Raw genomic sequence first — 24,754 nt, forward strand, 5'->3', positions numbered from 1 at the left:
CCTTATCACCCTCCTCCCCACACTCGTCTTTGCTGGGGGGTTCCAGCAAGGTGAGGACCCAGGGCGCCCAATGCTTTGAACAGGAACATGGAGAAAACTGCCTACTTTGTGGAAGGCAGCCCACAGAGGCAGTAAATAAATAAATGCACACATCCGCAGAGCACGGAACAATCAGTGAAGTTGCAATTCTTCCTTATCTCGGAAAACGTGCTATTTAACCTGAAGTGGGTGACTCATGCTTTTCAAGGAAGGAAGCACGCATCCTCAGCAATACCCCATTATTACCCTACAATGCGTGCCCTTTCCATAATTCCCCCATTGCTAGCTTGTTCTCTCTCTTTTCCTAGGCATCCTTCTGAAGCTGTTCTCTGCGAATTTTCAGATTTTCAAAGCAGTTCCTGAATTGCCTAGGAACTGGCAGAAATTAATAAGCAAGAGCCCATTTATATTGAAATGGACTCATTACGGTGCCCTCTGCCAATAATTTGCAAGGCTGGATTCTTGCTGGCAAATGGGGGCCTGCAGACGGCTGCCCTTCCACCTGCACCACAGAAGCTGGTAACACATTTTCTTAGACTTTAAAAGAAGTACATATTCTAGCTACCAGAACTACAAGTTTTCTCCATCTATAGCCTTCTGATTCCTGAGTAGAAGAACAATGTGGGGAAGAAGACGAGAGTTATGGGGCATTATTTATAAAACATTGCAGGAAAACAAAATTGAGCTGTATCTGGTAGAATTTTTGTCTGATGTGGACGTGGGGGAAAATTTCTCCCCGTGACCCCGGCTGCGGAATTGACCCGTGACATGGATGAATGAAGAGCCTCATGTGTGTTCTTTTGCAAGCAGCAGATACACTGTGGTTGCAACATGCCAAGAAGCACTCATTTTGCCTGGAGTGGTTAGCTCCACCATGGCACCCGAGAATGATTACAGTACTCTGAGTTTTCTTCGAGAACTGCAAAGAATTCAGGTTCAACGGAAGGCAACCAGGCATCAAGCTCAGTGCTGGGGGTTTGAACCTCAGTCCTACTGCATGCATCAGGTCAAATCTTGACCTCACCAGTCACCTGCAGGGTGATTTGGGGGCAAACTCTACATATCACCCCTCTCCAAAGAGAATAGTTCCTAAACCACTAGGTTATTACGAGCACTAAAGAAGATCATGTATGTTACATGACTAGCTTCGCACCTACCCTGTGGTCAGTTTGCAATGAACGTTAGCTATGATTTCACCTTACTTAGCATTTGTAAACTAAAAGAAGTCCGCTATAGAAGGCCACTGTTACTGGGGCTTCCTGAAAACAGGATGCCTAACTCATTGAAACTGGGTTCGTGTTATAAATGGGATGACACCAGTCACCTTAAATTTGTTGCGGGGCAACCAGGGAATTGACTGATGCAGCTGGAAGATGTGATCCACCCGATTTTTCACAGCACACACACCACTCTGACGCAATCCGGCAATACCAGGGGCCTGCTTACATTACAGTGATGTACCACGTTTTTTAATCTCACTCTGATTCATCGTCAACTCCTGGAGTCCATTGCTGTGTCAGGTGTCAAGCAGTTTTCACAGGGAAGTGTGCATGCTGGGGGCGGGGGGGAGGAATTACCAAAACTAATCCCCGGCTTCATATACCTGCAAAAATTGACAAGGCTGAGGGGTCCCATGGCCCCAACCTTCCAGTCTGAGGTGAGCGGATGTCAGAAATACTGTGTCCGTGACAGTTGATCCATAGCTTCTCCTAAAAAGTCTGCCAGACAGAACTTTCTATTTCACCTTCAAAAAACACTCCCAAGGAGCGTCCTGTCATTTTTAAGTCCCCGAAAGTTCCAGAAACCAAACTATATAGAGAAAGGGGTATTGTACTTGCCCTCAAAATACCCAAGCTCCTGCACCAGGCTCTCTTACTTATATGACCTTGGGCAAGTAAATGATCTATTCTGAAACTCAACAGGAAAAATGAGGATGTAAGATTATCTACCTTACTTACCTACCTAAAAAGATTGTTAAAAGACAGAGAATCAACATGAAACGTTACACAAAAACTATAAAATGCTACATAAGGATGTTAACTTTTACTCTGTTCATCATGACTTCAGTGCCCAAAACTGTTCCATAGTTAATGAATTAATGAGAATCAGGAAGGTCCCCCTTACCTTGAACCTTAAAAATGAGGAGCAGAAGGAAGGAGGCTATAGAGGTCTCAGATCAAAATCCTGAACAAGTCAGAATCCTGAATTTTAATTTTAAATGTAATAAGCACCAAAAAAATTAGTTTTTATTATTCATACTTAGTCTAAAAATCAGTATTGGATAGATGGATGGATGGATCTGCGGCACTGAAAAATTTTACATGGTTCAGAAATTAAAGAAAATTCACTGGTCATCTTTTTTACATATTTTTTAACCATTACTTTATTCAACAAAGGATTCAGTAGTGAGTGACTTTCAAAAACGTATAATCTAGGGGCGCCTGGGTGGCTCAGTCAGTTGAGCGTCTGACTCTTGGTTTCGGCTCAGGTCACAATCTCAGGGTCATAAGATTAAGCACCACATTGGGCTCCACGCTCAGTACAGAGTCTGCTTGAGATTCTTTCTCCCTCCCCCTCTGCCCCTCCCCCTGCTCATGCATGCACACTCTTTCTCTACAAAATAAATAAATAAAATCTTAAAAAAAAAATACATAATCTAAAATAGAAGAAATTACTAACCTCAAAAAACCCAAAAGAAACCCGAAGGATGATAGAGAGAATAAGGGTAACCATGCATACCCTATCAAGCTACCCAGCCAGTTGCATTTATAGTAAGCTTTGTAATAGCCAACTCAAATTGAGAAAACATGGCAGTTGTATAATTCACAATTCCTAATCAATTACTCAGAAGAAGGATGAATGTTCTTGGTACCAAGATCAGACAGAAATTTCCACGGTGGTCCTCTGAGGTCACTGTGGTATGATAAGCAATGTTCTGGACCATACCCTTCCACATGGGCTCAGTGACACATTTCACATGGATGTTTCTTCTTGAAAATTGATTTAAAAAGAAAATCACAACTCAGTAACAGAAGTTCTGAAGAAGTAGGATACTGCTAAAGAGTAGAGAGGCTATATAATGTTCCAGGAAATTCTCCTTAATCACTCTTTGCTCTCCACAGAGTCCTGAGGGGTGGTAAGCTCTCTGGCTCATGCCCAAGTATAGCTGGGTCATGCTACGGGATGACCACCCTCATCTGGCATGAGGACAGGGTTCCACCAGGGGTGAGCTTGTCCACTTTGTGTGAAAACTGAGACTCTAGCACAGAGAAGAGGTGCCATGCCTTCCCTCCCAGGAGAACCACGTGATGATTCAAGGCAGGACCAGAATTCTTAGCACAGATGAACAGGCTATGAGGGGGTTCCAAATTCCTATTCCCTAGAGTATGGATGATGTGGCTTTGGCCCAACTGTGTTTTTGAGACAGGTAAAAACAGACACCCATATCAGCTGCACAAAATCCCTGAAATTTCCCATATCCCAACACTCCACTAGTTTTGAGCAACGCTACTTCCCACTAGATCCAAATGTATCCCAAGGTAACTGAGGAAACATGTTCATAGAACGAGTATTTTCAAGCCAGCTATAAGTCAAGAAATCTCTACTAAAATAATAACTTTTAATTTTAGAACAGTGAATCTTTGAAAATACTTAACCAACAGGTTCGGCGGGGACAGACATTACCATATCTCATAGGAGTAAAGTCAGTGTGTTTCAAAGTGAAGTAACATGTTCTACCCCGACTCAGCGCAATCTACCATTTATGGAATGCTTACTATCTGTCTGGCAGGGTGTCAGTGGCTTTAGGCCAAAATACTCTTCTAAGTTTCCCTCGGTTCTGGGTGTTTATTGTTGGACACTGGCAACTGCCAATGCATATAACTCCAACATTGCATCACTCGCTACGGAGCTCCCTCCCAGCTTCGTCCGAGAGAGTTTGGAAATTGCCAGTCCCAGAGGGCTGTGTTACACAGCTGGCCATCAAATCTCCCAAACACCCCCACGGCCTGGCCCAACAAGGGCTCAGATGAGGCCCAGCTTACCGAAATGGATTTAATAGCTTTCTCAGAACAGACCATGAGAACCATGTAATTTCTCAAAAATCTAAGTACCATCATTCCCATTAAGAAGCCGTGAAGCTACCCAACACTTGAGAATTCCACCCAACATTCCTAGAGGAGTGACCATGGGCTCCTTGCTCCTAAACTCTCAGTTTCAAGTTTGAGTCATGTCAGAAAAGCATGCCCATGTCGCTGCGAGAGAGAATGGAACCTTTGATCCCCAAAGAAAACGGAAGTGGGGCTGACCATGGTTAACTGCTAATGCTGAAATCTGTCCTCGAGCATTCCACCATGCTGTGGCTAAACTTAACTGGGTGTTCCCAGGGAGGGGACAGTGGGAGAGGACAGCACTGCGTTCAAAGTGATTCCACACCTCCCGTGAGACAGCAGAGTGCACGAGCCTTAAACTGCACACCAGAATTACCTCCTCCAAAGCACATCAGTGCCCTAGTTAGGAGAGATTTCAAACATCTTTTCCGGAATCATGTCACCCAGGTCCCTCTTCTTGGGCAGACCTGCCTCCTATTCCCACACCAGCTGTACAGAAGCCTCCCCAGGCACAGGAAGAAGCCTCGGATCCCAAACCACTGGGGCCAATGGGTGTGGGTTAGAGCAGCTCTTCTTTCACAGTGAAAGACTACAGCTCCAGAGGGGGAGTTTGGTTCTAGATCTTTCTGGCTTTCCATGCCTGCGGTATATAGCCTGGAGACTAGGGGTGTCTCCATCCTGAAGGACACAGCCTTGGGTGAGCAGTTGAGAGGAAGGGAACACTAAGAGCAGAGACTCTCAGACTCAGCAGCTGCTGTCTGCCTCCAAGACCTTCTCTGGGCCCTCCCCGGTGACCCAGCGGTGTGAAAGGGCAACCTGCCATTTCCATGCTGGTCTCCAACCCCTACAACCTGGACTCTCCCTTCACCTGTTCTCTCGCTGAGCAGCCAGGAGGAAAGTCTTTCTTCCCAAAATGTAATCGAGCTGTCAAGGGGTCCCTCTTCTTCATCAGGAAGCAGAGCAGGATGTGGTCGCCCCAGCGATTTGGTTCCATTTGTCGCCGTCCAGGTCCAACAGTTCCCTGACCTGGAGCCGCCTCTCCCACGCAGCAATGGGAGGGCCACTCTGTGAGCCAAGGAAGAGCTCCCTGGGGTGAGGCCATGCCCCCCAGCAGCCTGTGTGGCAACTACACCTGCCAGCAATGGGCTGGGATTGCCTTTGACAGAGAGGAGAGAGAAAATACCACAAAGGCCCCTCTGGAGAGGTTACCAGGCTGGGGAGCCCCAATTTCACACTGTTGGTCCCTCATGCTTGAGCCTAAAGGGCCCATCAGAAAGAATCACGCCCTCCAGCTGGTAGTTGCTCCTTGGTTCTCTTCCTGCTACTGGGGGTATTTGTGTTGGCAGAAGGCATGCATGATTCAGTAAACCAGATACTAAGGTTGGAGAGGAAGGAAGGGAAACTAAAAATATTATGTATGTGTGTATATATTAGATTACCAAGATAATTTAGTAACCAAAACTCAATGAGCAAGTATGATAGCTGGAAACACAGCTGCCCTACAGAAAAAGGGACACTGTAATGGGTCCTGGGCAATGCCACTGGTAAGAGGATATTAGGAACATCAATCCTGATACGTGTTTAGGGGGTAACAGAGAATATTGATCAAAGACTAAGGAAAACATTTCAGTGCAGCAAAGAATCTTCTACTTCAATGTCAAATAAGATGATTGGTGACAAATTTTTAAAGGCATTCCTCCCAAGGATTTTCAAAGTGGGGTTGATTCCTGTAAGTCCCCATCTTCTAAAAAGGAAGAAACTAGGGGCGCCTGGGTGGCTCAGTTGGTTGAGTGTCCAACTCTTGGTTTCAGCTCAGGTCATGATCTCAGGGTCCTGGGATCGAGCCCTGAGAAGGGCTCCACATTCAGCGGGGAGTCTGCTTCTCTCCCTCTCTTTCCCTCTCCCTCCACCCTTCCCTATTTGATCTCTTTCTCTTGCAATCAAATAAAGAAATAAATAAAATCTTTTTTAAAAAATAAATAAATAAAAATAAAAAGGAAGAAACTAGGGCTCACTCATGAGACAACAGTGAGAGGTTAAGGTTCCATAGGCCTAGCATCCCAAGGCAGTCCCAGGCTACTCAGCCCAAAATGCTCTTTTACTCTCTCATTTTAAAGTAAAAAAAACCCATTTAAGATGACTTCAATTTTTTATTTGCAAATCACCTCCAACTCTCTTTTGCAGTTATAGAATTAAGACTACACAAGCTCCAGCAGGTAAAAAACACAGTTCCTTATTTCACTGATTCTAAGAAACACATTTTTCACTTTGAACATCTCTGAAATTAAACGTGCCTTACAGTCACGATGGTGCAGTTCAGTTTCACTGGTGCCATTTTCCTTCTGAGTGGTACATAAAATAGTGGTGGGCCTTACGATTGGTAGCATATCTTATGAAATAGAGCGTATAAAAGTAGATCTTAAATAGTTATGCTTACGGCTACCTAAAAACTGCTTGTGAACTGTTTGGCAAGAGTCTACATAATTTTGCTGACTGCTACCAACAGTTAACCCAACCAACATTTATTGAGCACCTACTGTATGTCCAGGATGAGGAAAGAGACCATTTGCCTTATGATGCCCCAAATCTGAGTAAACGATGGTCACCTATCCACTCAGAGACAGGGCTGTCAGGGCTCATCTGGCATTATTAATAGTGAATGATAAGAAGAAATAGGCTAATTCTGCCAGAAGAAGCTGTCATTTGAACCTGGTCCTGATGGGCTAATAGGATTTGGCTTAGCTTGTGAGGATGGGAGGAAATAAACAGGGACAGGAGGGAGTATGCAAAAAAAAAAGGGGGGGGGCAGAATTTTCCAGGAAAAGAGCAAAGGCTCTGAGAGCTGAAAGCATCAGTCCAGTGCTGTAGAGAGGTAGATGCACGGAAAGGAGCTGGAGATGGTAAAGCTAAAAAGATGGGTTGGGGCTATGGATGCTACACAAAGGAAGCAGACATTACGTGTAATGGAGTGTGTGATGGGATGCTATTACCAGAGGTGTGCAATCCAGCACTTCTCCCCAGCCCACTCTGGCTAGCAGGGAAGAGAAGGTGGAGGCCAGTTACAAGGAACCAATCAGGCAGTGATGGACTGGAGATAAGGTGGCCTCAACTGGGGCAGTGAGAGCCTTGAAGTAATAAGGACAACAGGCAGAATCCCCAGGACTCAGTGGCCACATGTTTACTGTCAGAAATGAGGAGGGAAGGAGAAAAAGAAGGGAGAGATGCTTCTGAAGTTTCTAGTTTGATAACTGACAAAAAAGGTGACAATAACACCTTCCACCATGAGGTCAAAAATGGAGCACTCGATTCCAAAGTTTTATACTTGAGAGGTGGGAATTCATTGTGATCCTACTAGAAATGCAGTGTCCCTTCCACGTAAGCACAGAGTAACCAGGGTTGGAACACATTAGCAGGGCACTGGAAGGAAGGAAGGAAGTAGGTGGAAGGGAAGGGAAGGGAAGGGAAGGGAAGGGAAGGAGGAAGGAAGGAAGGAAGGAAGAAGGGAGGAAAGGAAGAAGGAAGGAAGTAGGTAGGTGGAAGGGAGGGAGGGAGGGAGGAAGGAAGGAAGGAAGGAAGGAAGGAAGGAAGTAGGTAGGTGGGAGGGAGGGAGGGAGGGAGGGAAGGAACATGACAGGGAGGGAGGAAGAAAAGAAACCCTGCCAAAAAGCCTGGATCAGGAAGGATTTATGGAGACACAAATATTGGCCAATTCCATCGTATAATCAAGAACTTTAAACACACACACACACACAACCTCTGATGACCCGTGAGAGGCCAGAAGTTTAAACCATTATCTCAACCATGCCTTCTATTGACTCAGCCAATGGCTATAATAATAAATGGAAGAAATAGCATCAATAATTTAACACAAAAATAAAATGTGGCCTCAGGCTCAGTGCCATGAAGTTAAAATGTAAATCAGATTGGAGTTCAGCCCCCAGAACTCTCTAGGTCCTCAGGACACCCACCATGCTCCTGACTCGCCCTGAGACTGGGTTTATCACTTAACTAAGATCGCCGACTACACGGCTGAGGCTCCAAAGCTGTACACATCACAGTGAAATGCATGTGGGTCGCACACAGCAGCGCACCAGACCCTACTGCAAATGTAGCATCTGGGGACAATTGCCATCCCTTTCACGTGTGAGTGAAACCGGAAGCTGACGGCAGGCTTCAGGCCACCATCTGGTTACGCCAGAGAACCCTGGGGGGTACGGCGTGTGACAGCGGGTCCAGAGCCATGGCAGGAAAGACAGGAACTCACTTTAGGGCCACAAGCAACTCAACTCAAGCCAACCTTCCTGACCATCCATCTCTTTAAATGGAGTGGATGGTCTAGAAGTTTCTGTGCTCCTTACCCTTGAAAGGAAGTCCACGTTTCTTTAACCTGCTTAATTAAGTTAAAACCTATATCATAATTGGAACCATCGTGAGAGTCTCTTTCCAGTAAATTCATGATTCAATTAAGGCAAGAAGTGCCAGTGAGTTTGGCCCCTGAAATGCAAGATGGAACAGACCAATCCTTACTTCAAACGCTGGTGTGAGATCTTTTTGGCTGAAGAACGACCAACATTTATCCTAACTGAATTAAAAATTGGGAGGGAAATAAAAAGCACATGAAGCGGCTGCAGACTTGATTTTTAAAAGTAGAAGGGGAAAAAAAAAAAAATCAAATGACTTTTTTATGACTACTCCCTGTAGTCCAAAGAGGATAATCAGCCTCTTTCACATAAAGACGGTTCCTGGGAAACCATGGGAACGTCTCTGAAACAGCGATACATCAAAGTCCCCATGCAGAACAACCAATACATAAAATCGCAAAGCAAATCTGTTTCTTGTATGACAGCCACTAGCTGAAAAAGCTTGACATTCATTGCCAAGTAATATCTATGAGACCACACACAAAGCAGCAAAACAGACACCAGCCTGCCTTCTTAGAACTAATGAGTACACTCCTGTCCGAGGCACTAGTGTGCAAATGGTTTTATGGGCATCCTCACTCAGTAAGATCGTTCTGAGCACGCCCATCTAAAACAGGATGAGTGTGTATCATCACTCATTTAACTAACGTGTAACTTACATACATAGGCTATTGTTCAAATGAATGATGCACATTTTACCTTTCTGTGTATGTTAATAATGTGCATCACTTATGTGAATCAAACAGAAATAGGCAAAAATTTAAATGCACGCGATAGACAGAAATATAAATTCTGAAATTTCCTTCTCCCACCCTAAGGAAAGCATCTCGCGCATCCATGTGACATTGAAGATGGCTGCCGTTGCACAGAGAAAGTTGATCCGGAAGCTGAGAAAAGACGGTGTGTGGAAAGCTCACAGGAATGCCTCCTGCCCCGGCCACATGACCCCGGCTTGAACAAAACCACTTGGAGGACCTATTCCTTCCCCCTCTTCCTTCTATCTGTCTTGTTCCACCTTGGGCCAGGCTTACTGTTTCCCCTGGGGGCATGGTGGACAGGTGGGGTATGCAAGTCGCAAGAGAACTCTCCAGCAGCAGAAAAAACATCTTTATGGTAAATAAATAAATAAATAAATAAATAAATAAATAATCTTTTAAAAGTTTAAAAAAAATAAACAACAAAAACTATCCCCAAATCTGTGGCTAATGTTAGTTTTGTAAGCCTATTTGACAAATTCCTCAGTTTCCCCATCTATACAGTTCAAATTTTCCCGACATCTTAGCCTTGTGAAGCAACATCACAGCAATGTCAAAATCTCCCAGAATCTTCAGGAAGAACTTCAGCTGAGAACTTGAGGCTGCTCTGAAGTTATGGGCTGACAGGACTAGCTCTCACTGGGGGCCATTACATGGTGTTTCCTATAATCAAGACGTTGGTCAATATCCCTTCACTGGTGCTTAATAAAACGATGCCATGTGTAGAAAAAGAAAATGATACAGGAAGGAAGGACTCATTTTTGCAACCTGCTGATCTCCACCCTCCACAAGACAATACAATGACTGGCCAAGAGGCAATAAACAAAAACGAGTCTGCAAGCATGGCCACATTTTTTGGTGTGGGGGATCTCAGACAGAGCCAGGATAAGTAGCCAAGAAATATCACTTACATAGTCTGAAAGACAAAAAAAAAAAAAAGGCCAGCAACAACAACAACACACAAAGAAAAATCATTTTTGAAATAGTTTTGAATGAAATTTTGGTCCTCCTAGGTGGTAAGAAAAGGTTTCATCTTCTGGAAGAAATCCTCATTCTGTCTGGCCAGCTTCCCACCCGGAAAACCACTGGTAACTAAAAGAGCTCTCACTTACAAGTTCAAGTGGCCGTGGCCTCCCATCAGTATCCGTCCCCCACCAAACCACGGTTCCTTGCCTTGGATTCCATGCACTTTGCAGGTATGCCTCTGACCCCAGCTGTAGGTCCTGCCCATAGCCTTCTACCAAATTCTCCATACAGAGAACTTTTCTCTTTAATAAACTCACTTCCTTCCACACTCCCCACTACCTGAATCTCGGTCTTCAGCACACATCCCTCTTTGTAACCCCCTTCTGGATCCCTCCATGGGACTAACCAGTGATAGTTCAAATTTGACACACTATTTAGGGTCAAAACCTTCCACACTTACGATTCCTCGGAGAAGGTAGCATTGATTTGTCAATGTAACACAGACTTTGGGTTCAGTCAGATCTAGCCTTCAGCTGCCATCTAATGTCCTTGTGACCTTGAGCCGGTCATCTAACATCCCTGTATATCGCTTTCTCCATCTGCAAAATGGGAAATTTGCCTTGAGGGTTTGTGCTGAGGATTGAGGCAATGTATCTGAAAATACTCTTCCTTGGTATTTCTTTGGGACTTCACGAACTTTCTTTCTTTATGAAATTTCTTTCTTTCAGTCTTTTCCTTCTTCCCCTCTTCTTCCTCCAAAGTCCCTGAAGTACTCTCTATATCCCACTCCTTCTATTTCTATCCTTCAACTTAGGTTTCCCTGCCTTTAATCCCCATACCTAATACCCCTCTCTGCTGCTCACTCAGTGCATTCATCACTGCAAACCCCAACTAACCCACATTCAAGATGCACATAATGTCCTTCCAGAATCCAGTCCCTTGAATCCCTGCTCTGCTACCTGACGTACAAAGACCCCTGGCAAGGCCAGCAGAGAGAAGATCCATCGGGATAAAGGGGCATCTTTCTGAAGAGTCACGTTGACTCAGATTTACTAGGAGGTTAGTGAGGGCAGAGGAGTTGGGGCAGGTTGATAATGGAGTAAAATTTTAAATGTCTATGATTTTTTTAAGGTGAAATACCTATCTTTTCCCCAAAATAAATGGCACATGGAGTGGTTGGAAGTTAATTCTCTTTTTATGTTGGAGTGTTTTATTGGAAAACTGTGCAAAGCTCTGGTCTTCCAAGACCTGCTTTACCACTTTTCTCCTCCGAATCCCCACAGTTACCAGCTACTAGAACACTTGTCTTAATCCGTCTCTTCTAAGAGAATCATCAGCTTATTACTTTTTGACATGGCGGTCCATGGCACACATGTCCTGTGTTAGGGTTCTCTAGAGAAGGGAACCAACAGGATGCAAATGGATGGATGGATGATGGGTGGATGGATGGAGAGACAGATATTTTAAGGAATTGGTTTATGCAATCGTAGGAGTTGGCCAGTTCACAATCTGTGGGGCAGACTGGCAAGGTGGAGACCCAGGGGAGAGATGATGCTGCTGTCTTGACTCCAGAGGCATTTTGAGGCAGAATTCCTTCTGTCCAGAAGACCTCAGTCTTTACTCTTACAGGGCCTTCAAGTGATTGGATGAAGCCCATCTACACTATGGAGGATAATCCACTTTACTCAATCCCTACTGATTTAAATGCTAATCATATCTAAAAATTACCTCATAGTTACATCTACACTGGTGCTTAACCAAACAACTGGGCACCACAGCCTAGGGTTAACATATAAAATTAACCATCACATGCCCACAGATTTTTTTCTCCAGTACCTAATGGCATCAATGTCAACCAAAGGAACAGAAAGAATATAGATTATTCCCCCACAAATGTTTACAACAGTCTATCCAGCAGGTGCTCTTGACTGACCCACCAGATTTGAGGTCTGAAAGAAGATCTACTTGGAGGTGTTCCTGGTAGCCCCAAGCTCCAGGGCATGAAGGGGTCACTGAGGACATCACTTTCATGATGTCACCTTTGCTATATATTTCTAAGAACATTTTTTTAAGGTTTTATTCCTAAGTAATCTCTATACCCAACATGGAACTTGAACTTACACTTCCGAGATCAAGAGTCGCATACTCTACCAACTGAGCCAGCCAGGGGCCCCTGTCATATATTTCTAGATAACTGCATCCCTCTGAGCTTACGATGGTAGCCACCATCATCAAGAATTATGGCTCTTTTTTACTTTTTTTACTTCAATATGGAAAACTGTATCAAAACATTATTTGCAAACTGGAAAACACAAATACACAGGCCCCCACTCCTAACCCTCTCCCACCCCCCACCGCATAATACATAAATTATGGAGGTCCTGGGTACACAAGCTTCCCCGGGGTGACGTTTCTGCTCTAGCCCTGGATGTGAAATCACCACCCTCTCTCACCCCTGAGCCAAGACTTCAAGCACACAGCAGGGTAGGTGTGGGGAGGTGTCCCCAGCATGTCCTCAATTCTAATGTAGCTGGGCTTGAAGTTGAGCTTGAAAACCCAGTGATGGTGAGGAGGGTCGGAATGATTGTTCAACACCCTCCTACGCCCTGCTCGTGACTAATGCATCACACTGGGAAAGCAAGTCCTCTGAGCTAGCTGGAACTGAAAGGTCCACATTTAAACCAAACCAACCCTCGGAAGGCTGACGCGTCACTACGGCCCTCCCAAGCCCTAAGCATGCCCCTCTTCTGAAAAAATTTGCCTTGAGAGAAAACAAGCTGAGAGAGTTGGTTTGGGCATCCTAATTCGGCTCTTCCATAGGGTAGGAAGCTTGACTTTTTCAAGGACCAAACCAAAGAACACTCACAGTAGGTAGGCAACGGATAGTCCTCTGTGAGCGCCAGGATAACTTGACAACTTGGGGCAAATCACTTAATTTCTCTACAGCTTCATATTCCTCCCTCAGTAAAATTCAGCCCCTGGTGGGAGCGCCTGGCTGGCTCAGTGGGAGGAGCATGGGACTCTTGATCTCAGGCTTGTAAGTTGGAGCCCCCTGTGTTGGGCGTGGAGATGACTTAAATAAATACAACTTAAAAAAAAAAAAATTCAGCTCCTAATAAGCGCTTCCAAAACATGGGCTTTGCAGAAGAGGGAGCTGTTGGGGGTGGGGGGATATAATGGCGGGGGATATTGTGTTCATAATCAATGTAGGGATTTGCTTTTCCAACAGTGATTTTCCATTCAAAATAGCATCCCTGAGAAGGAGGGGATTAATCAAGTGTTTTCATTAACTAGGGCTCGATGACCAAAATAATACCAGCCTTCTGGTTCCACCCATGTCTCACTCGAACAAGCACAGGGAAGCGGGGACTGTGTGTGGCCTGAACTAATGTTGGCACCAGGGGGCCAGCTCCAGAGCCACCTGCTTTGTTCTGTTTATCTCACTCCGTCCCCACACTCACAGGAACAGACTGCCATCTGTGCTGTTCCCGCTGGGCTCAGTTTTCCATAAAGGTAAATAAGATCATGACGTTTCTCATCTAAAAAAAAAATTCCTCCGATCATTACTTTAAGAGCTCCATCTCAATTCAACTCAACCCAATTCCATGAGCACCTTCCCTTGGCTGGTTCGAGATCTCACAGGGATACGAAGATGGGGAAGGCTTCAGGCTCCTGAAACAGCCGTAGAGATCCTTTTGGGCAGGGGGGGATAAAACAAAAACCAAAAAGTGCAATGTAAGACCCCAAAACTAAGTAGCTACGATGAGCTCAGGGTACATGAAAAATGAAGGTGTGACTTAATAAAATTCTTTATGCCAAGAGGATGCGCATGTCACCAATACACTTTACAATGAAATATATGCTCTTCACAGGGCAAGGTAAAAAAAAAAAAAATACACAGAGATTATGAAACTATACACAATAGGACAGGAGAGCAGTTTAACATGACCGTGATTTTTTTAAGCTGAGTGTTATGATTACTCAGGGGAAAAAAGGTGATGATCATTTTGAAATACTGCTTAAGTCCTTAAAAAAGGAAACATTCCTAATTGTAAGGGACATATCTATTGTCTAGCGCATGAAACTTGACCATGATCACAAGCCAGGTCTGCCTCCTCCAAAACGTGTTGTGCTCATTTCTCAACTCCACACTGTCTTCCAACATTTGTACACAGTCTGTAGAAACACAGGAAATGTTCATAGATGCCCGAAGAAAAATGCATGCCATGGTCAAAGGAGGGAACTCGAGCTCTTATAGTGAAGAATTGGATTTCACTTTTTTTAACCAATTGTTTCCCGAACTTTCTTAATCAGGAAACTTTTTTTTTTTGGTGGAATATCTATTAATGGCCTGTGGGACCTTGAGTATTCTGTGGGTTATTATTGTGGGGAACCATCTAACAAAAATGGGCTCATTTTTATGACTATAGATTCAGTCTTCTTGCCAAATAAAGAGCCAAGTCATCCAGGTGTTTACTTAATTGGCAGCTCCAAGTATCAATATCATCACCAGCACTACCCACATTGAGCAGTCTTCCCTCTCAATTTCCTATGTTCCTTTACCCAGATCTCTCCATCAACCATAGAACAGACCATGAGAAAGATAATAATGACTAACCAGGCATCATCCTTGGCTCTTAGACTTCTTACTCACTTGGCATGGGTCAGATCCATGCCAGGGTTCATGTGCGTTGGGGCGGGGGGTATGCACACATGCCCACGTGTGTTATGGGATAACTGCAGTATGTGCTTTAAAATAAATTAAAAGAAGGACAAATAGTGTGTGTACCCCCTTTTTTATAAGGCCCGGTATATATGAGTCAGAGAAAGAAACAAATACATTGCTCTGCATGAAATACCTATTGCAGGAGGGAGGTACATGTGAACAGGAATACGAGTTTTGCAGGTGATTTTTATACAGCAGCAATACTTACATTTGGAGTTAGCAGCTTCTTCCCACTAATTAAAACAAAAACCATCAACAACCAGGAGCCAAAATTTCTAATCGTGGGCTTGTTTTGTTTTCAAAACAGAGCATCCAGACTCCTTTAAGACGTAGCAACGTATTGTTCAAAAATAATTGGTAATACATTATACTTATTTAATCCTCGAGAAGACTCCACCATCTCCCTCTGGGGCTCAATCAAAAATAAATCTGCTCCATGCTTCTCAGAATGAAGGAAAACACAGCCACGGTTTTCAAGGAGTAAGCCTGGCCACGTATCCATGCCACCACCCTCCCCTGCTTCCATGACATTTCTGAGAATGCAATTAACTGCTGACATTGGCCCAGGCTTCAGGGGAGCAAACACTAAACCTGTCGACTGTTATTTCTTGTTGGGGCTTGTGCTGTTATTTACGTATGTTCGATTTATAAAATGGGAGTTTGTCAGCTTCTTTTGTTTGAACTTGACACAATGGGAAAAGCCCTTAAGGGTTAATTATTAATCTCAAGATGATATCTGAAACAGATAATGAACAGGTCTTGAGTAATTGTGAAAGACACCCAACAGCATCAGTCAAAATAAGGACTGTTCCCCAACAAGAGTCCTCTCAAGCTCAACTGCATTTTATTAGCCATTAAGTGACTGAGACCGAGAGATTAGTGCTCAAAGAATGGACTTCAGAGACAGACTTGGGTGGGAATTTTGCTTCTGCTACTGAATACCTAAATGGCTGTGGCGAGTTCATTCACACCACTAAGGCTCAGTCTCCTCACTGGTAAAATGGAAATAGTAAGAGTAAATGGAACAATCCATCGGAAACCACACGACCTACTGTCTGGCCACAGAAGTGATAAACAGATGATAAATGTGGGATCTTTCATTATATCCAGATACTGATCAGTAATCGTAATCTCTAGGCTTCTGTACCATAATTAGAAATTTTCAAAAAAACAAGCAAGTATGAAAAAACTGTCTGTGAAATTAGTACTCAAATGTATGAAATCTCATTCCTTACTGATTGCAATGAAAATACACGAAGCCTTCACATGAAATAGTCATGAGGGGCATCCAATACCCCTCTTCATTGATCAATTATAAGGAGGAGAAATGACAACTCAAAAGACCACAACCTTGTAAAATAATACACCAGATCTTCAGCTCTTTGATGCTATCGCAAGCTTTTTGAAAAGATTATTATTACCCAAAATTAAAGACAGAAACCTCATCTTCTAAATATAACCACTGTTGATTGAAGATAACCAGAGACAAAAATTTAAGTATCTTGGAAAGAATATTGCCAATGGCAGGTACACGTTACCTTATCCACCACCCGTCAGGAATGCACAAAGCCAATCAGATTTACTAAATATAAATAGACTCATCTATAGATATGCCAAAATACTAACTCTATAATATTTTGATTTAAAAGGTCACAGTTTTAAGGGATTAAAGCACAAATTCCTGATATCTCATGGTAGGAGGAGGCAATAATAAAATGTGTTTGTTGCCAAACGGACTAGGAACATCCAGCTCCAAGAGTCTGACTCAGAGTAGATAACTCCCCAGGTATGCATGGCAGGGACAACAAGGGTTGATCTGAGTTGTGAATTTTAGAGCAGAGTTCTCTAGAGAGTGAGATTATGTATATACATATATACATATATATGTATATATGTGTTGTATATGTGTATGTGTGTGTGTTGTTGCTGTTGTATATATACAAACAAGTATAAGCCACGGCTATTACGTATGAGATACTACGTGCCCAGTGCTCAGGACCGGGAAAAAGGTGGGGTATTCCATCAAGTCTATGACACAGGTATGATTACCCTGCCCAGTCAGCCAGGAAGAACCCAGACCAGGAGCCCAAGGCTGGAAACCAATGGTCTTTTTCTTTAGGGCTCAGTTTATAAGAGCTAGATTAATACAGTGGAATTTAACACTGTACAATAAAAACCCTGGGCCCAATTTCTTATTCTTCTCTAGACCCTCTTATCATGTAATCCCTAGCTATGGGATACAGACAAGGGCATTAAATGAGGACACCCTTGGGATTGAGAAAAATAAAAAAGGGACTCAGCTAGGAATTACACTCTAGGTGAGATAATCAAAGTACACTAGACAAACGTAGTTGACACCCCCCCCTCCGCGATCCAGGTGGGATATTAGGCTCTGAGAATAGAAACATTGTTATTCAACCTGAAATTCAGATGACAAATATCTTGCAAAACTGTCCTGCAAGGTATCCACAGTCAATGCTAAGTAACTTCTGGATTTAGATCTGGACTATCCAGCAGCACTACCTTCACGATCATTAGCATCAAAATGACTTATAATTGTTTAAACAACAACAACAGAAAAGGACCTTTTAAAAAAAGCACTCTGGCAAAAAACGAGTTAAGATAAAGCAGAAAGCAAATGACAGAGTGAATACATATGAAACTCTACCCCACACTCCTGCTCACCAAAAGCAATGAAATATAAGACACTGCTTGGTGGGACTCTTAAGAGTTATGGTCTCTAGTTGGCTGTGAAAACTACAGCTATATTCATATACTCTATTTGATCCTAAAGCAAAGAAAAGACCCTTTGTTCAATTTCCTCAGAAACTCCAGACCGACCTACGGGTTCCCTATAGAAGTTAGTACTAGAGGTAGGATAAATGGTAGACAGCACCATGGAAGGGAAAGAACATAAGAGGGGGAAGGGAACAGAAAAGAAAACCTTGGAAGCTTAGACTCCAAAAGGAATCAGGATAAGCCATCAGATCCTAGTCTTTCTGTGTTTCTGGGGGCCATCAGGTTGAAACAGAATCTGTGTCTAAGAAACCCACCCTACCAGCCTCAAAACTGGGGACCTAGTTCAATGCAGCCAAGCACCTACTGCATGTCAAAGGTAAGAGTGACACATACTACAAGGACAACATAGTCAAGATCTCTTTACATGTAGGTATGGTTACTTAAAATTCAAGAGGACAAAAAGAACTTTTCCAGTTCTAGCAAATTCTGACAACAGATTGGGATTTTATGCCATTGACATGTTTGAATTTCTAAATTTACCCAACTCCTATCTCAGATAAGTATCTTTTGTCACACTGGTCAGTGTGTGCATGTGTATGTGTGTATGGGGGGAGAGGGGAACAGAGAGAGAAGATATACTTATAAAATAAATGATAAAAATTTTAAATATTTTGCTTAACAGGGATGTGCAACTGGAAGTGTTCATTATGAGCACCGCTTCACTAAAATACCGCCTTTTTAAAAACATGTACCCATGAACAGTTTTTTAAAATTAAATTTGGAGTCAAGAATTTCAGTTGATTATTTTTAGAGTGGCAAATCATAATAAACTGTATAGAAAAGAAAGTGGTAGAAAGTGGTAATGAACGAGCATTTGGTTCTAAAGCTGAGCAAAAGGGCTCAGAGGGTCAATGGGAGTGCAGCATGGAAGAGAACAGGGCAGAGAAGAGAGGGGGAAGGAGAAGTGAGCACACAGGATAAAGACAAGCTGGCTCCCAGCTTTCGTCCTCCCTTACAGGACCACCTCCGACAGCCTCCAGCCAGCAGCGTACCCTCCTGTCCCTCAGCCTCAGCCAAGGCTCTCCTCGAGAAGCCACCCTTCCAGATCGCCTTAGAAATCTTATCAACACCCCATTGTTGCTGTTGAGAGAAAAGGTGATGACAACATCTTTTTTTAAGATTTCATGTATTTATTCGATAGAGAGCATGCACACATAAGCAGGGGGAGCTGAGTGGGAGAGGGAGAAGCAGGCTCCCCACTGAGCAGGGAGCCCAACACGGGGCTTAATCCCAGGACCCTGGGATCACGACCTGAGCCGAAGGCAGAGGCCTAACCGACTGAGCCACCCAGGTGCCCCTGATGACAACATTTTTAAACTTGGGTTTAACATGATGGAACTTCTCCCAAGTCTTTGAATAATTTGTGTAAGAATGTGCCTGGAGGCACACCCACCACCTTCCCATGCCAGCTTACAAATTCTAAACAGGCTTCACTGTTTTTTTCAATGTAACACCAAAACCAATTCTCCCCTAAACCTTCATAAAAATATCTATGGTGTACTGACCCCCAAGATAAGCATAAAAAACCCAGTGAGAAGAGTGAGGAGAGTATCCACCCAAGGGACTGGCCTGGCATGGGAGTGTCAGAGTCCAAGCAACTGGGGGAGGGGGGAGGTGCCCACAAAAGGAGCAGTCCGGGTGCTTCAGAATCCAAGCAGAGTGAGGGATGGGGGGACACAATGGGACAGAGGAGTCTACTTGAAGGGACCATCACAGGTCAAATCAGGAAAGACCAGAGTATCAAAATAAACACTACTACTAACAGAGTATAACCCACTGACTAAAACAAAAAGCTATGAGTCCATAGAGATATAAATAAATAAACTGAAAGTTCTATAAGAAATAAGGGATCTACATAATCTCAAAATATCTCTCTATAAAAAACATTTAGTGGGGCGCCTGGCTGGCTCAGTAGAGCACGCGACTCTTGATCTCAGGGTTGTGAGTTCAAGCATTGCGTGTGGAGATTACTTAAAAATAAAAATAAAATCTTAAAAAAAACATTTACTAATTACAAAGGTTCAACGACTAACTTCCTAGCAGATCAGGTTGACGGACAGCATCTTCTAACCAAGAGACCAAGGTGAGTGGGCACCATGAGAAATGAAACAGGTCAAAATTGGGAGTTCCCAGAGAAGACACCATGAGAAGGACACACTATCCACACCTCAGCTCTATCTGCCAGTGATGCAGAACACAGGTCTGATCTGTATGAAACATCAAGTAAGACCAAATGCAAGGACACTGGACCAAAAAACTGCCCAGAGCTCTTCAAAAGTATCAGGGTCATAAGAATCAAGCCTGAGGAGGTGTTCCTGATAGGAGTCTAATCTAAAGACACATGACAACCCAACACATGATTCTAACTAGACACACATGCTATTTAAAAGGGCACCAGCTTGGGATGCCTGAGTGGCTCAGTGGGTTAAGCGTCTGCCTTTGGCTCAGGTCATGATCCCAGGGTCCTGGGATGGAGCCTGCATCAGGCTCCCTGCTCAGCAGGGAGTTTGCTTCTCCTTCTTCCTCTGCCCCTCCCCCTGCTTGTGCTCTGTCTCTCTCTCTCTCTCAAATGAATAAATAAAATCTTTTAAAAAAGGCGGGGAGACCATCCTTCCAGCACTTGGGACAAATGGCAAACCTATAATGGGGTGTGAGGAGTAGCTGGTGGTAACGTATCCATTCATTCTGTGATTTTGAGCCCTGGAGGGTGGTTGTATAGATGAGTGTCCTCTTTACATGAAGGAAAAAAACACTCATGTCTGGGGTAATAGCAACTTACCCCCCAAGTGATTTAGAGAAAATAAATTCTTTATATTGTATTGTCAACTTTTCTCAAAGCTTGTGACAAATGCAAAATAAAACAAAATTTTAAGCATGACGCTTATTTATTCTAAGTCATATACATAGATACAAAATAGTCATGGGTCATTTGTATCATGAAGCTGAAACAATTTAACAAGCAACTTACTACATTAAATAGGAGAATGAATGAAAAAGTATCAAATGTGTTAGTTTCATCTTAGAAAAAAAATAAAACCCCTTTAGCCACACATGTTCATAGGCTCTTCTGTCTCACCAGCACACAGGACATCGGTCAGCAGGTTTGTGTAAATTTGGGGCCTTGCTTTGTCTTTTTGTGCCAAGCCACTCCCACGACTGTTAACATTCTGAGTACACATTAAATACACCGGATGCTCAGAAAGATCTCCCCCATCTCAGAGCCCCAGTGGGCCATCCAGAACGCTGCCAGGAATGAACAAAACCCAAATCACTGCCAAGTGTCCTGCTTTTTAAGTCCGCGTTGTCACAGACTCTGAGGATGTGGGTTCTACTTTGAGATCTACCCCAGACAGCTCAGTGCTGGAACCTCCTCAGGCCTTGGTTTTGTCATCTGGGAAGTGGGATGTTGGGCCTGGTAGCCTCTCATGCTGATCAATTCCACTAGCGTTTCATACAACACTCCCCAATCCTGATCGTGTCTTCAAAAAAGCTCACATCCAGCAGAGAGAGAGAGGGTGTCATGAGAAATGGTCTCAGTAGTAGGCACAGCTTGACCTCATTCAGGGAGAACAGAGTGTAAGGTAAGGGCAAGTGACAGGAAGATGAAGAGTCTCCACTGAATTTTGAGGATAGAAATTAAGAGTTCCTCCAAGCAGAATTAAAGGGCAGGGAGGGAAGTTCAACAAAAAGAGTCAAGTAGCATCACCTGGCCAGTACGAGGCAATGGCCAGCTCTGGCGCCCCCTAGCTTGCCCCTAACCCAGGGCAAGTTACATAACCTGCAGAACTTCTCATTTGATATAAAGAAATGAATTGGAAGTCTGATGCATCTCCTTTTCTCATTTGTAAAAGGGACATAATAACATTACCCAGCTCATCCTTGGAAGGGTTAAATGCTTTCATGTACTCCACAGACCCCTACATTTAATATTTAAATCTACACCTCATTATTAAATTGTTGAGATAGAATATATTAATTACATATAACAAGAAATTGTTGGTTATTTAAAATATTTGATAATGCAATCTCTATTTAATATAATCTAAATGTTTTGGCCTCTAGGAGTGTAAAATGTCTTACTATATTCTATAAGAGACCCTGACACATAGTAAGTACTCAATAAATGTTTGTTGATCTTTATTATGAGTGCCTATGGATTATGGTGATTATAACCTGGCGTGGCTCGGGAAGAGGGTGCAGTGTGTGTGTGTGTGTGTGTGTGTGTGTGTGTGTGTGTGTGTGATGGGGTGGGGGTTGCTGTACTTTGTGCAACCCAGCAAGGGCCATTTTAGCTGCCTGCCAAAGACTATAAACACCAGATGAGGAGCTTGAACTTGAGTCCGTCGATAATGGGAGTCCCTCTGTTGTAGTCCTTACTTAGAGCCTATTGATTCTCAATTTAACAAGCGTGATTACCTGGTTTGACAGCCCACAGTAAATTAACGGCAGGGAGAGTCAGAGGGAGCAGGGATGGTGGGGAGGAGGAAGAAGGGACACGGAACCACACTAGATGGGACAGGAAGGAATGAAGCCAGCACAACGAGCCCCAAAGCCTCGCTATTCCACGCCTTCCAACCTCAGTATCCTCTACTTTACCAATCTCGGTGCAAGATCATGATCAATTCTGTGGGATGAAAAAAAATTACCTGAGGATGAACTGATGCTCAACATGACTCTGTTGCACATGACTGGTAAGGTATGAAAAGTTTTAAATGATTCCAAAACTATTAAAAATGAAAGCTTTGGAATCTGTAGGGAGGGGTGGGAATCTTTCATCAGGGAAAAAAAATCACAGAGCTGGAATTCTGCACCCCTAGACTAGAAAATCTGGCTGAAGAAGTTCTCCCGAAAAGTCAAGAGAGCTGTGTCTCAAACAAAACATGAAGACGTGGCCTTCTCACCCTGAAAAGCCATGGTCAGTGATAAACTCTGAGCAGAATGAGATACAAAGACGAACTTCAGGGCATCTCTAAAATTAGCACAGATCCCCAGAGGTACTGTCTGAAAAATCCGAATTTGATTATACCTAGAATGTATCATGAATGACCAGACATTTATCCTGGATCTTTGAGCAGGTAATAAACACATCATCAGGCAAAGAGAAAAGTCCCCGATGCAGCACTTTAAAAAGACAAAAAATGAAAAAAGCGGGCGCCTGGGTGGCTCAGTTGGTTAAGCAACTGCCTTCGGCTCAGGTCATGATCCTGGAGTCCCTGGATCGAGTCCCGCATCGGACTCCCTGCTCAGCGGGGAGTCTGCTTCTCCCTCTGATCCTCCCCCTCTCATGTACTCGCTCTCTCTCATTCTCTCTCTCTCAAATAAATAAATAAAATCTTTAAAAAAAAAAATGAAAAAAGCCTTTCTTCTCCATTTGTGGGAAGCTCATAAACACTTAAGGTAAAAATGAATCTGGAAATCAGACTCAATACCCAGCTACTGGGTCAAGTAAATTCCTCTTTTAAGGTCTTCCTAACAAAACACTTCACCTTCAGAAACCCTTAAGATTAAGTTTAAATACTCAACTGTGGCAGAGACATTAAATCAATTCCTTTTCACCTGAGAAGCAAGGAAATGGAGCTTCCCAGCCCGGTTACCACTATGTGGGGGCCATGTGCCTGCATTATGGCCCATGGAATGTGGGCTCAAATAACATGGGCCACTTCCAGAATCTACCCCTGACACCTCTCTGGAGACTCTACAGGCCCCTTCTCTTCCTTGTACACCAAATGCAGAGAAGCCGGGAGAAAACTCTAAGAATCAAGGTCCAACCATATGGAACAAGCTTGAGTCCCTGAATAACCTTGTGGAGAGAGAGGGAGAGAGAGAGAGAGAGAGAAACTACCACCCCTTCCTGTCGCCAATCCATGGTAACTATGACAAGAACAATAAGTAAACCTCGGAATGTATGAAACCACTGAAATTTGGGATTGTGTATTAAAGGAGTCAGACTATCTGCCTTGGGTTAATGAGCTTTTGTTGAGAATTTTCTGGATGGACATATAGCTACCAGCTCCAAAGAAATCTTGGAAATTTACACACCATGGGGGTTAAATTAACTTCACAGACTTACAGCCTGGACACACTCCTAAAAACTCCTAAAAACCCAGAATTCCCAGCTACCTTTCAGAGTCAGAAGTTGACTACTCCCAAATGGAAATCCCTAGCTGCTCCGTTCTCTTCTACCAACGCAGTGACACCAAAATGACAAGGCAGAATCAGATGTGCTGGTTATATGGTAGCCAATAACCCTAAAGGAAGGGTTACCAACCACACACAGAAGGAGGACAGCACTGACGATACTCATTGAGGAAAGCTGTTTAGGGCAGCCTGCCAAAATGTTTTTCTTTTTTTTTTTTTATTAAGATTTTGTATTTATTTATCTGAGAGAGAATGGGAGACAGAGAGCATGAGAGGGGGAGGATCAGAGGGAGAAGCAGACTCCCCGCTGAGCAGGGAGTCCGATGCGGGACTCGATCCAGGGACTCCAGGATCATGACCTGAGCCGAAGGCAGTTGCTTAACCAACTGAGCCACCCAGGCGCCCCCAAAATGTTTATTTCTATAGCAAAGTATAATTTGCATTTTTTCTATATTTTCATTTATCTTGGTGGCTCATGCAATGTGATCCTGTGACCAAGGACTGCCTTCCAAATTTTCTTAAGAGAAAGTAGAGTCAACTTGTTTTAACAAGCCAGCCAACACCTGCACTGACTTGGCAGGACCGTCTCACAACCTGCAGGCAATGAACTGCCAATATGCTTGTTCCCGCACCAAGAAGGGAAAAAACCTTGATCCTCTTGCCCATTGTCTTCACTGTCAGGAAACATTTTCTGACACTCCTCTGTCAGTGCAGTAAGAGGAATACAGTCAAAAACTGCTAAATCAGGAGGGCGATGAATATGCTACAAAAAGAGAAAGGAGCCCCTGATCTAAGATGCCT

General features: G+C 43.6%; 1 protein-coding gene across 4 annotated transcripts in view; it reads right to left on the reverse strand.

Moving 5' to 3' along the window:
* Positions 1-24,754, reverse strand: part of TIAM1 (TIAM Rac1 associated GEF 1) — a 374,369-nt gene that overhangs the window by 142,814 nt on the left and 206,801 nt on the right. The window lies entirely within an intron of this gene.

This window comes from Leptonychotes weddellii, chromosome 1 (genome assembly GCF_054177405.1).
Source record: "Leptonychotes weddellii isolate Sample4059 chromosome 1, ASM5417740v2, whole genome shotgun sequence".
In the NCBI taxonomy this organism is placed as follows: Eukaryota; Metazoa; Chordata; class Mammalia; order Carnivora; family Phocidae; genus Leptonychotes; species Leptonychotes weddellii.